Genomic DNA, 11,207 nt, shown 5'->3' with positions numbered 1-11,207 from the left:
ATAGACCCCTAGAAAGGGAAGGTGAAAGCTCTGATATTCTAAGATATTCGAAGATATTCGTTCACCCTTCCCCTAATCTTAGAGCATATTATATAAATGCTTCCCTATGTGTCAGTCAACATGAGAGTGTAGTTATTATAAATGAGAAAGTAGACCTAGTTTATGACAACTGGAAGCTGGAAACTCGGGGTCTTCTTGGGTTTTCTGTTGGAAATAAAGATGCCATGTCTTTAAGGAAAAGTATGAGATGTGAGTCCTTTGGCCCTCCCTCTGCCCACTTTGGCCATCATCTTGTGTTGGAGTGTGTTGAGCCATACCTGGCTGCTGGCCTTCCACAGTGCCTTTTTGCACCAAGGGATGAACCTTTGGAGGGGCTTTCCTTAGGGGGCCCTGAGGACCATTCATCTTCTGCAGGATCTCAGTTTGTCTGTCTTCCTCAATCTCAAACTCCTTGAGTCTAGCATGGGAGAAAGGTGCAAGCAATGCTTTAAAGAAGGCCTGCTGTCCTTGGATGCCCAGAAAAAGAGATCAGCACCAACAACAGGGGATATAAAATCTATTCTGTGGGTCATCAATATCCTGTGTAAGTGCTGTTCCAAGAGAGACATTACTCTTGTTGGAAAACAACAGTTCTGGGGAACCTCATGAGGTGACCAAATCATATTTTCCCCTACAGTACAATCCATCACACTTAAAAAGCCTGTGAAGAAAATGAAGCATGTGTTAATAGGTAGTTCCTCAAGGTTGGATCTACAGGTTTCAATTTTTTCGCCTTAGCCTCCCACACCTAGGACCCTGTGGGGTTATACAATACTGGTATATGTTATTCGTTAAATCAGGCCTGTGTAATATATGGCAGAGCCATACAGGTGGACGCTCGCCTCCGTGGCAGTGCTGTTCCTCCCTAGATATACACAGAAGAGTCCACTGTCAGCGGGTAGGATTTGGAATGCCCTTCATTGTACAGGAACCAGAGAACTAAGAAACCTAGGCTGGGAATTCGAGTCTTAGAATGGTAAGCCTAGCAAGGACAGGGGTGAAGAAATTCTTGGGAAGAAAGTAGAAAGAAACACTGGGGTAGGGTTTTAATTTCCAATGAGGTGGTTTCCATGTGTTTTTCCATTGCTTTGTGTCTTATCCATGGAGAAACATGCAGAAATTGCAGTAAGGGCTGAAAGACCCGTGCACAGGATGCCTGAGACTGTGGCTTCTCCTGACTAAAGTCTTCCACATCTGCCTCATCCAGGATGACAGGGAACAATTTCTGGACCCTGTGTCATGTGTAAAGTTGGGCCCCAAATCCTACGCCAGTAGCCTCCAGCTCCTTTGCCACCAAGATAAGCAGGAACATGCCTGGTAGAGGATGTCACCCACTGCCCAGTTCCTGCAACTTGTAGTTTAACCCCTTGGAATCTGCAGAAGTTAACCCCAATCCAGCCCTAAGACCTTCATGTACGGCATCTGCAGAGCCAAAATAAGTAAAGGGCTGAGTATCCTAGGAAAGATAGGAGAGAACATTTCCAGCTTTAAAGATGATGGTGGTAGTTACTGCAGGGGAGAGTTGTGCCAGCAATATCCTGGGAGTCCTCACCTTGTTGACACCCCCTGCTCTGAGCATTCCCTCTAATGACCACCCACGCTGCTTTACAACTGCCTACCTCACTTTTCTCCATCACACCCCACAATGCAGCCGCCTCAAAATAACAAGGATCCTGGGACTGACTTTCTTGCCATCTCATAGTAGATCATCCGGTCAAAATTGCTTGTCCGCTGCCATTCCTGCACAGCTCTGTGAAGTCCCTCCTCCAGGCTCATGGTGGGCTTTTGCCGGGCCAGAGATTGAAACACTGGGCTAAAATCCTCCATGTCAGTAACAGTCTATATGCACTTCCTCCTTCTTCTGTCCTGCCCCCGAATGTTATGTACTCTTCCATCTATCACTTCATGACTTCCTTCCATTGTATAATCTGTAAGTACTTTCACCTCAGAGTACCCCTGACTCTGGTCAGGGTGAGAGATGAAGGGATTGGTGGCTGGATGGATTTGAAGCCAATTCTGGGTCATCCTCTTACTGGCCCTGTGACCTGGATGAGTTGTGCCTCACATGTGAACTGGGAATCACCTCTGTGTCACAGGCTAGTGATAACATTTTTATCAATCTGTAGTGTACCTTGAACAAGTGCTCTTGGTAAAGATATTAAAGAAATAACAGAAGTTATTGTCCCCACTGTTGTCCTTGTTTATGTTGCTGTCCAGAACAGGCTCAGGTCTTGTGAGGATGCAATAGTATCCAGTTTCCCTGAGAGTGTCTTAGAAGATGGATACACCCTGGGAGACCTCAAGTCACTGTGCTTTTCTGCCTAGCAGGTGGCAGCTGTCAGCCTGAAGCTCCGTATTGGTGTAAGGAGTTGTGGCCTGTGGCTGTTTTCCTTCAGGCTGCAGGGTGTAATTCTGAATGGAAGGTGGGTAGTAGAGCTTGGCACTACCTTCTTCCTCTTAGGGAAGATATACCCCACAGGGAGAAGTCATTTCCATTTGAATAGTCTCTCTGCCTGTGCTATCTCCACACTTGCCTGGATCAGAGCACTGGTAACTGAAAATGGCCAAGGCTTTCTCCACTGAGCTGGAAAGGGACAGAAAGCCCCCCTTCAGGGCCTGTCCATGACCAACCTCCAGCTGTCCAAGGACAGTCATCACCAAAAGCCTGTGTCGTCTTGTTGGGGATTCATAGCTTGTATTGAGCAGTCCATGTTTGTTAATTAAAACCCCAGTTGGAGCTCAGCTGAGCCATATTGACTTTCTAGGAGAGTGCTGCTCTCATGCACCATAAGGGTTTGCAATTCAGGCTGTGGGGGTAGGGGGCTCCCAGCTTGTATCTGCAGCTGTTACTTACAGATTTTATGCTGTGATCTCAGGTATTCCTCCCAATTCAGGTTGGTGTATGATGAGTGGACAGTCTTGTTTGTACCCCCGTAGTTCTTCCATTTTATTTACTAGTTGTTCCTGGTTGTTGATTAGTTGTTCCAGGGGGACAGGCTAGCTTCCACTCCTCTGTATGTTGCCATCTTCTTCTATCTCTGTCCATGGATTTTGGCAGGTGATCCCATTCTCCTCTTCCCAGTGCTCATGTCACATAATACCAATAGAAAATGTGGTGTTAGGACAGGATGTGTCTTCATGGCCCAGGGAGGTTGTACAGTAGTCTTGGGACTGCAGACCTCATGTTGGGATTACTGACCCCAAGAAGTGATGCAAAGATTGAGGCTTTGGAAGGGAGCACCCTTCAACTGGATGCAGGACATTCTGCCTTCCCCTCCACAACCCCTTCTCCATATGGACTGAAGGAATCATCAGCTCTGTACTGCAAGGCACTTTTTATCAGGCTCTGAGAAGACCTAGAGTGTGCCGTTGCCCCAAGGTTGATGGGACAAGGTCCTTTGCTCTTCTTCCACACTAGAGCATGGGTTCCCACAGGCCATGTAGTGACACACTGGTAGGGTCTGAGGGGACCAAGAAGTCTTCTGCCTCCCCACTGAGAAACTCCTCCTTAAAAGGAAGTTTATTCTTATTTCTACTGTAGGAGCCTGGGATTGAAGGATGGAGGTGACCCAGGACCTGCAGAGGTGGAAAACAAAACAGGCTCAATAGAAAACAGACAAGAGCTAGAGAGGCCAGGAATTGGAAATGGGTCCTTAGACAAGGTTGATCCTATAGTGGGAGGTGGAGAGAGTGAATTGGGGGAGGTGACGTCCTCCGACCCACAACTCTGGAGAGATCTGAACCTCCCTTTTGCCCAGACTGAGCTCCTGTGTCTTCTGCAGCATGTACAGGAAGCCCTGCAGGAATGTCAGCCTGGAGCTAAAGAGTCTTGATTCTGCCTGAGGCCAAGCTCGCCCCTTACCCATCCTTTCATCAGCAAATATGACTATGATGGGGCCAGATGAAAACAGGGGTATTAAGGAACCCTACTACCTTATCGATGGAAACCTAAAAAGCAGCCTCTGTGAAAGATAGAAAAATAAATCAGGACCAGGCAGAGAGAGAAGAAGAATTATGATACACACCCAAAACCTTCTTAGCTGTCCTGAGGAAGGCTGTGGCTGTAGGATGTGTGGTCCGGTCTTTCCTCACTGAGGCGGAGTCCTCCAGGCATTTCTTACCTACCCCCATCAGCCACTGGATGGTGAGCTTTCCTGGAATGGGGTGAGACCAGGGACAAGGTGACTTCCTGTATCTGCAGCCATCAGATAAAGCCCAGACTGTCTCTCAACACCATTCCCGTCAGCAAGGAAACAAGGTCTTCACTGCTGTGGCATCTGCAGCATTTCTCTCTACCCACCAAGCTCTTCCTTTCCACAGCTCAAACCACTTCATTGTATACATTGTGAGTGTCTTCAGCACAGTGGGAGATATTTATGTGCTTAGGGGAAATGGGTGTTTCTGTGTATATAATTTGAGTTTGTATGTGTGAATTCACAGGGTGGGGAGGTCTGTATGTGTAGGTAGGAGGGAGGTGTGGATGACACTGTGAAGGTTTCTGGGGGGGATGGAGGTTTGCATACGTACATGCAGGGTTGTTGTGGGCCATTTGTGTACTATGGTTTTGGGCAGGTTTTGTGAGTATTCAGTGAGTTTGTAGGAAGTTTTTCCATATTCTGAGAATATAGTGAGTCCTGGCTGGCAGAGTGTGTGTTGATTCAAAGGTGTGTTTATCCTTCTAATGCATGCATTTCAAAATTGTATATGAATTATCATGTGTATTTATTTGTCAAAGCAAGTGAAATGACAACTCCTGAGGTCAATAGGAAGGGAGTATATAGGGCTTTGTCATCAGGACACTGGAGAAAGGAACATCAAATATTCTGCATAGTCGTATAGTCAGCCACATGGGAAACATCTGTGTGTGTGCATTTGAGGTGGTTCTGTGTATTATGATGGTGTTGTGAGGTTTGTTTATATGTCTGTATATGTGAGCTGTGAGTTGGGTTTGTGTATCTGCAGATCATGGTGTTCAATGTGTGTTCACGGTGCCCAGGTGAGAATTCAGGGTGCTTATTTTTTTTGGTGTGGAAGAATTTGGAGAGAGTGGAGTGGCTGAGTTTGTGTTTTGATTTTTGTTTGTTTGTTTTTGTTCTCTTAGTTTGAATATATTGCCCAGGTAGTTGGATGGATTCTGTTCATAGTTTCTCAAGGTGGAGTCTTGTGCAAGTGTGTGTGCGTTTGGGACTGTGAGGTTATTCTGTGCATTTTGAGGAAAGTGGGGACATCATGTGTGTTCATGAGAATGTGGAAATGCTTCTGTTCATCTTCAGCTGCTGGGGCATTGTATATATGTGTATCTTCCCAGGATATGGGGGACTGAATGTGTAATATTTGGGACTAGTTGAATGACTTCTAAGTACTTAGTAATATGTGAGTGTGTCTTGAATGCATTGGGGTATTGTCAGAGGGTCTGTGTGATTGTTTTCGGAGTTACATGAGTTTTATTGTGTTTTTTTTGTGGGATGTGAGGATATGTGTACTACTAAGTGTTTGTTTATTCACAAAGGTTTACAATCTTTTGTATAAAGATTGTACTTGATAATTTTACTGTGACTTGTGGGGCCTATGTACTTTTTTGCAGAAGGGATTCTGAGTGTATTTTCAGGGTTTCATAAAATGTATAGTTAGTGTCTGAGATTCTTCAGGGATTTGTATGATTGTTACAGTGTATATCCAGCAGGTATGGGGGTGTCTCTCATGTACCTGGTGACTGTGGTGGCACATGTGGATTCGTGGGCAAATGGTGGGTGTGGAGATTCAGGCTCTGGGTGCTTGAGCTTGTGGAACCTGAGGGATGCGAATGTTTTTGGGAAATGTACTGAGTTGGGTGTCTTCCTAGTGCTGTAGGTGGAGGGTGCATGCTTGTACTGGGGGAGTGTAAGACAGTTATATGTACATGTACGTTTGGGGATTGGTTGGAGCATTTATAGGGTCCTTGCATATATTTGGGATGTACATGTGTGTGTAGAGACAGCACGAATGTGTTTTTCAGGAGCTGAGTTTGGCCTCTTGGTAGTATTGGTTATTGGGATCTGTGAGTGTTCATTAAGGGAGCGTTTGAGGTATTTGGGTTTTTGTGAAAATGCATATCTTGGCACTTGGGATGGGTGTTTGTGTTTGCATAGGGTGTATGGAGAAATTTATTTTTGTATGGGGACTATGGTCAAATGTGCATTTTGTAAAGGGAAGGGTAGTTTAATGTGTCTTTAATCCTAAGGCAGAGGTTCCATGTAATCAGGTTAATTTGGGGGAGAGATCTGGAAGGTTTTATTTGTACCTGGGAGTGTGTTGGAGCATCAGAGTGTTCTTGGGCTTGGAGTCATTGTCTAGGTGTGTATCTGTGGTATTATGGGATCTGTGTATTTTTTCAGGGATTCTGAATGCTGTGTGTTTTAATCAAGATGGGTAGGGGTGTGTGTATGTGTATGAGAGTTTGTAGTATTTTGGGTATGTTTAGGGGTGTGGCATAATTACTTCCAGTTCACTGTATACATGTATTTATATTCAGAATCTCAGTTTCAGTGAGTTTTGGGAATTTAGCATTCCATTTATTTAGATTCTGGAAGCTTGTAGGATTGTGTGTGAGTGTGTGAATTTTGAGTGTTTGATCATGTCATGTGCACTTGTATATTCAAGGAGTGAAGATATATTGGAAAGGCGAGAGCTTCGGGGAAGATCGCCAAGTAGGGAGCTCAAGAAGTCACTTCCCCCTACAAAACAATTGTGAAAACACAGACACTGAAAGAACTGTTCTGGGGCAGTTGCACTCCCCCAGTAGAAGCACGCACCCTCCACCTACAGCACTAGGAAGACACCCAACTCAGTACTGTTCTGGGGCCCTGGAGATGAGAAAAAGGACACCATTCAGCATCCAGGGAAGAGCAGGGGGTGAGGCTGAGAAACTGCATTAAGAACTATGAGTAGCTTGTTCCAAAGAGTGGCTGCCTGCATCTATCCCCCTCTCTTGGTTTTTCTTTTTTCTTTCTTTATTTTTATCTCACATGTATATTTTTATTGCAGAATTTAGCATATATACATAGAAGTGATAACTTTCCAAGTGCAATTTAACAAGTAGTTAGTGATTTTCACAGGACATTGTACGTTGCATTTCCAGAGTTTCACTTATTTCCTTATGATGAAATATAACATATATATAAACAGGTAATATCTTTCAAGGTATGATTTAAGAAGTAGATATATAGGAGGTTTCCGAAGTTATTATCAGTTATAGTACCATAGTTTCAGTTATTTCCTTATTGCAAAATACACATACAAAGAGATATGGCTTTCAAATTAACAATTTAACAGCTAGCTATAGAACAAACTTTAAAGGATGTTATGGGTTACAATTTCACCATTTCAATTCTTTCCTTCTATCTATTCTAATACCCTTACACCTAAGAAAATTCAAATTATATGAAGATTCAGTATTCATAATACTTTGTTAAATTCCATTTTTTCTGTTGTTATCCCCTCTTCAATTTAATCACTTTCCTAATCTTCAGGGATGTCTAGGCAGTGACCACCGTAACCTGTTCATGATGAAAAGGGGTGTTGACTTTATGAGCAAAGGGGACATAGCTGGTTCATGTTCTTGTAGAGGCTATTGCCTCTGGGTTTTGGGACTTAGCTGGCATAGGAGCACTCTGAAGGACTTAAGTTTAACAGTCGTCACTCCTATGCATTACCATACCTTTGAATTCACCATCATTAACATATCTGTACATATTTGATGATCATTCCTCCTCACTAGCTACTGTCTATCAGTAGGTCCCCAATATTCTTACAAAACATTGATTTTGCATTCTTCAGATAGTTCATAGAAGTGTAACATACAATATCCTTTTACATCTGAGTTATTTCACCCAGAATTATATCTTCAGGTTTCATTCATGTCTCCATATGTGTGAAGGCCTTGTTGCTTCTTACTGCTGCATGGTATTCCATTGTACGAATATCCCACATTTTGTTTATCAGCTCATCAGTTGAAGGGCACTTGGGTTGTTTCCATCTCTTAGCAACTGTGAACAATGCTGCTATGAACATAGGTGTACAAATGTCTGTTCATGTCACTGCTTTCAACTTTTCTGTGTATATACCATGAAGTGGAATTGCCGGATGATAGGGTAATTCAATGTCTTGTTTTCTGAGAAAACATCAAACTGTCTTCCAGGGTGGCTGTACCATTATAGGGTCTCACCCATAATGAATAAGTGTTCCAATTTTTCCACATCCTTTCCAGCATTTGTATTTTCCTGTTTGTTTGATAGTAGAGATTCTTATTGGTGTGAGATGATAGCTCATTGAAGTCTTGATTTGTATCTCTCTAATAGCTAGTGAAGATGAATGTTTTTTCATGTGTTTTTTTAAACCATTTTTATTTTGTCTTTGGAGAAATGTCTTTTGATATCTTTTGCCCATTTTATAATTGGGCTGTTTGTACTTTTGTCATTGAGTTGTAGCATTTCTTTATATATGCAGGTTATTAGTCTCTTACGAGATACGTGGTTTCCAGATATTTCCTCCCATTGAGTTGGCTGCCTCTTCACTTTTTGATGAATTCCTTTGAGGTACAGAAGCTTTTGATTTTTGAGGAGTTCCCATTTATCTATTTTTTCTTTCATTTCTTGTGCTTTAGGTGTAAGGTCTAAGAAGCCACCTCCTAATAGTAGGTGTTGAAGATGTTTCTCCACAATATCTTCTAGGAATTTTATGGCACTGTTTCTTTTCTTTTCTTTTTTAATTCAGTTTTATTGAAATATATTCATAAACCATACAGTCATCCATTGTATACAATCAACTGTTCACAGTATGATCATATAGTTATGCGTTCATCACCACAATCTATTTCTGAACATTTTCCTTACATCAGAAAGAATCAGAATAAGAATAAAAAATAAAAGTGAAAAGAGAATACCCAAACCATCCCCCCATCCCACCCTATTTGTCATTTAGTTTTTACTCCCAGTTTTCTACTGATTTTTTTTCAATTTTTTAACTTTGTTTATCAAAAAATTAAAAACAAACAGGCAAACAACAACCAAAAAAACCCCACAACATTTCAAACAAAGCAATGGATTAAGGAAAACAAATAACCTAAAATAACTACTTTGCTTCCAATATGTTCCTACCATAACCCCAAGAAAAAAAATTAATAAACCATGTCCAAACAGAGGAGTAAGAAAAACAAATAATCTAAAATAACTACATTGCTTTCCAACATGTTCCTACCATACCCCAAGAAAATTAACAACCCCTAAGAAAACAATGGAATAGAGAGAAAAAAAAAACCTAAAATAACTCTATTGCTTCCAACATGATCTTACTATATCCAAGAAAGTTTACAAACCATAATCATTCCTGAGCATTCCCATAACCTTGAGATAACCCTCCATAGTTTATCTGTTCTTATTAGATTATCATTCCCCCTCCACTAATTGGTATCTCTAGGTCCTCTACATTCTACAGTATAAAACATTGTACATTTTTCACAGAATTCACATTAGTGGTAACATACAATATCTCTCTCTTTTGTGCCTGGCTTATTTTGCTCAGCATTATGTCTTTTTTTTTTTTTTTTTTTTTCATCTTCATTTTATTGAGATATATTCATATACCAGCGCAGTCATACAAAACAAATCGTACTTTCGATTGTTCACAGTACCATTACATAGTTGTACATTCATCACCCAAATCAATCCCTGACACCTTCATTAGCACACACACAAGAATAACAAGAATAATAATTAGAGTGAAAAAGAGCAATTGAAGTAAAAAAGAACACTGGGTACCTTTGTCTGTTTGTTTCCTTCCCCTATTTTTCTACTCATCCATCCATAAACTAGACGAAGTGGAGTGTGGTCCTTATGGCTTTCCCAATCCCCTTGTCACCCCTCATAAGCTACATTTTTATACAACTGTCTTCGAGATTCATGGGTTCTGGGTTGTAGTTTGATAGTTTCAGGTATCCACCACCAGCTACCCCAATTCTTTAGAACCTAAAAAGGGTTGTCTAAAGTGTGCATAAGAGTGCCCACCAGAGTGACCTCTCGGCTCCTTTTGGATTCTCTCTGCCACTGAAGCTTATTTCATTTCCTTTCACATTCCCCTTTTGGTCAAGAAGATGTTGTCCGTCCCACGATGCCAGGTCTACATTCCTCCCCTGGGAGTCATATTCCACATTGCCAGGGAGATTCACTCCCCTGGGTGTCTGATCCCACGTAGGGGGGAGGGCAGTGATTTCACCTTTCAAGTTGGCTTAGCTAGAGAGACAGGGCCACATCTGAGCAACAAAGAGGCATTCGGGAGGAGGCTCTTAGGCACAACCATAGGGAGGCCTAGCCTCTCCTTTGCAGCAACCGTCTTCCCAAGGGTAAAACCTGTGGTAGAGGGTCCAACCCATCAAACCACCAGTCCCCTATGTCTGTGGTCATGTTAGCAACCATGGAGATGGGGTAGGCGAATACCCCTGCATTCTCCACAGGCTCCTCAAGGGGGCACTACATCTTTTTTTTTTTCCTTGTTTGTCTTTTTTTTCTTTTTTTTTTTAACTTTCCCTTCTTTTTTAAATCAACTGTATGAAAAAAAAGTTAAAAAGAAAACAAACATGCAATAAAAGAACATTTCAAAGAGACCATAACAAGGAAGTAAGAAAAAGACAACTAACCTAAGATAACTGCTTAACTTCCAACATGTTCCTACTTTACCCCAAGAAAGTTACCTAATATAGCAACATTTCTGTGAACTTGCTCCTACTATATCCATCAGAAATTAACAGACCATAGTCATTCCTGGGCATCCCCAGAACGTTAAATAGCTTATCTGTTCTTCTTGGATTATTGTTCCCCCTTCCTTAATTGCTCTCTATTGCTAGTTCCCCTACATTCTACATTATAAGCCATTTGTTTTACATTTTTCAAAGTTCACATTAGTGGTAGCATATAATATTTCTCTTTTTGTGCCTGGCTTATTTCGCTTAGCATTATGTCCTTCAAGGTTCATCCATGTTGTCATATGTTTCACGAGATTGTTCCTTCTTACTGCCTGCGTAGTATTCCATCGTGTGTATATACCACATTTTATTTATCCACTCATCTGTTGAAGGACATTTGGGTTGTTTCCATCTTTTGGCAATTGTGAATAATGCTGCTATGAACATTGGCGTG

The sequence above is a fragment of the Choloepus didactylus genome, chromosome 19, assembly GCF_015220235.1.
Source record: "Choloepus didactylus isolate mChoDid1 chromosome 19, mChoDid1.pri, whole genome shotgun sequence".
NCBI lineage: Eukaryota > Metazoa > Chordata > Mammalia > Pilosa > Megalonychidae > Choloepus > Choloepus didactylus.
The sequence above is the reverse complement of the archived record's forward strand: the minus strand, read 5'-3'. Positions refer to the sequence as shown.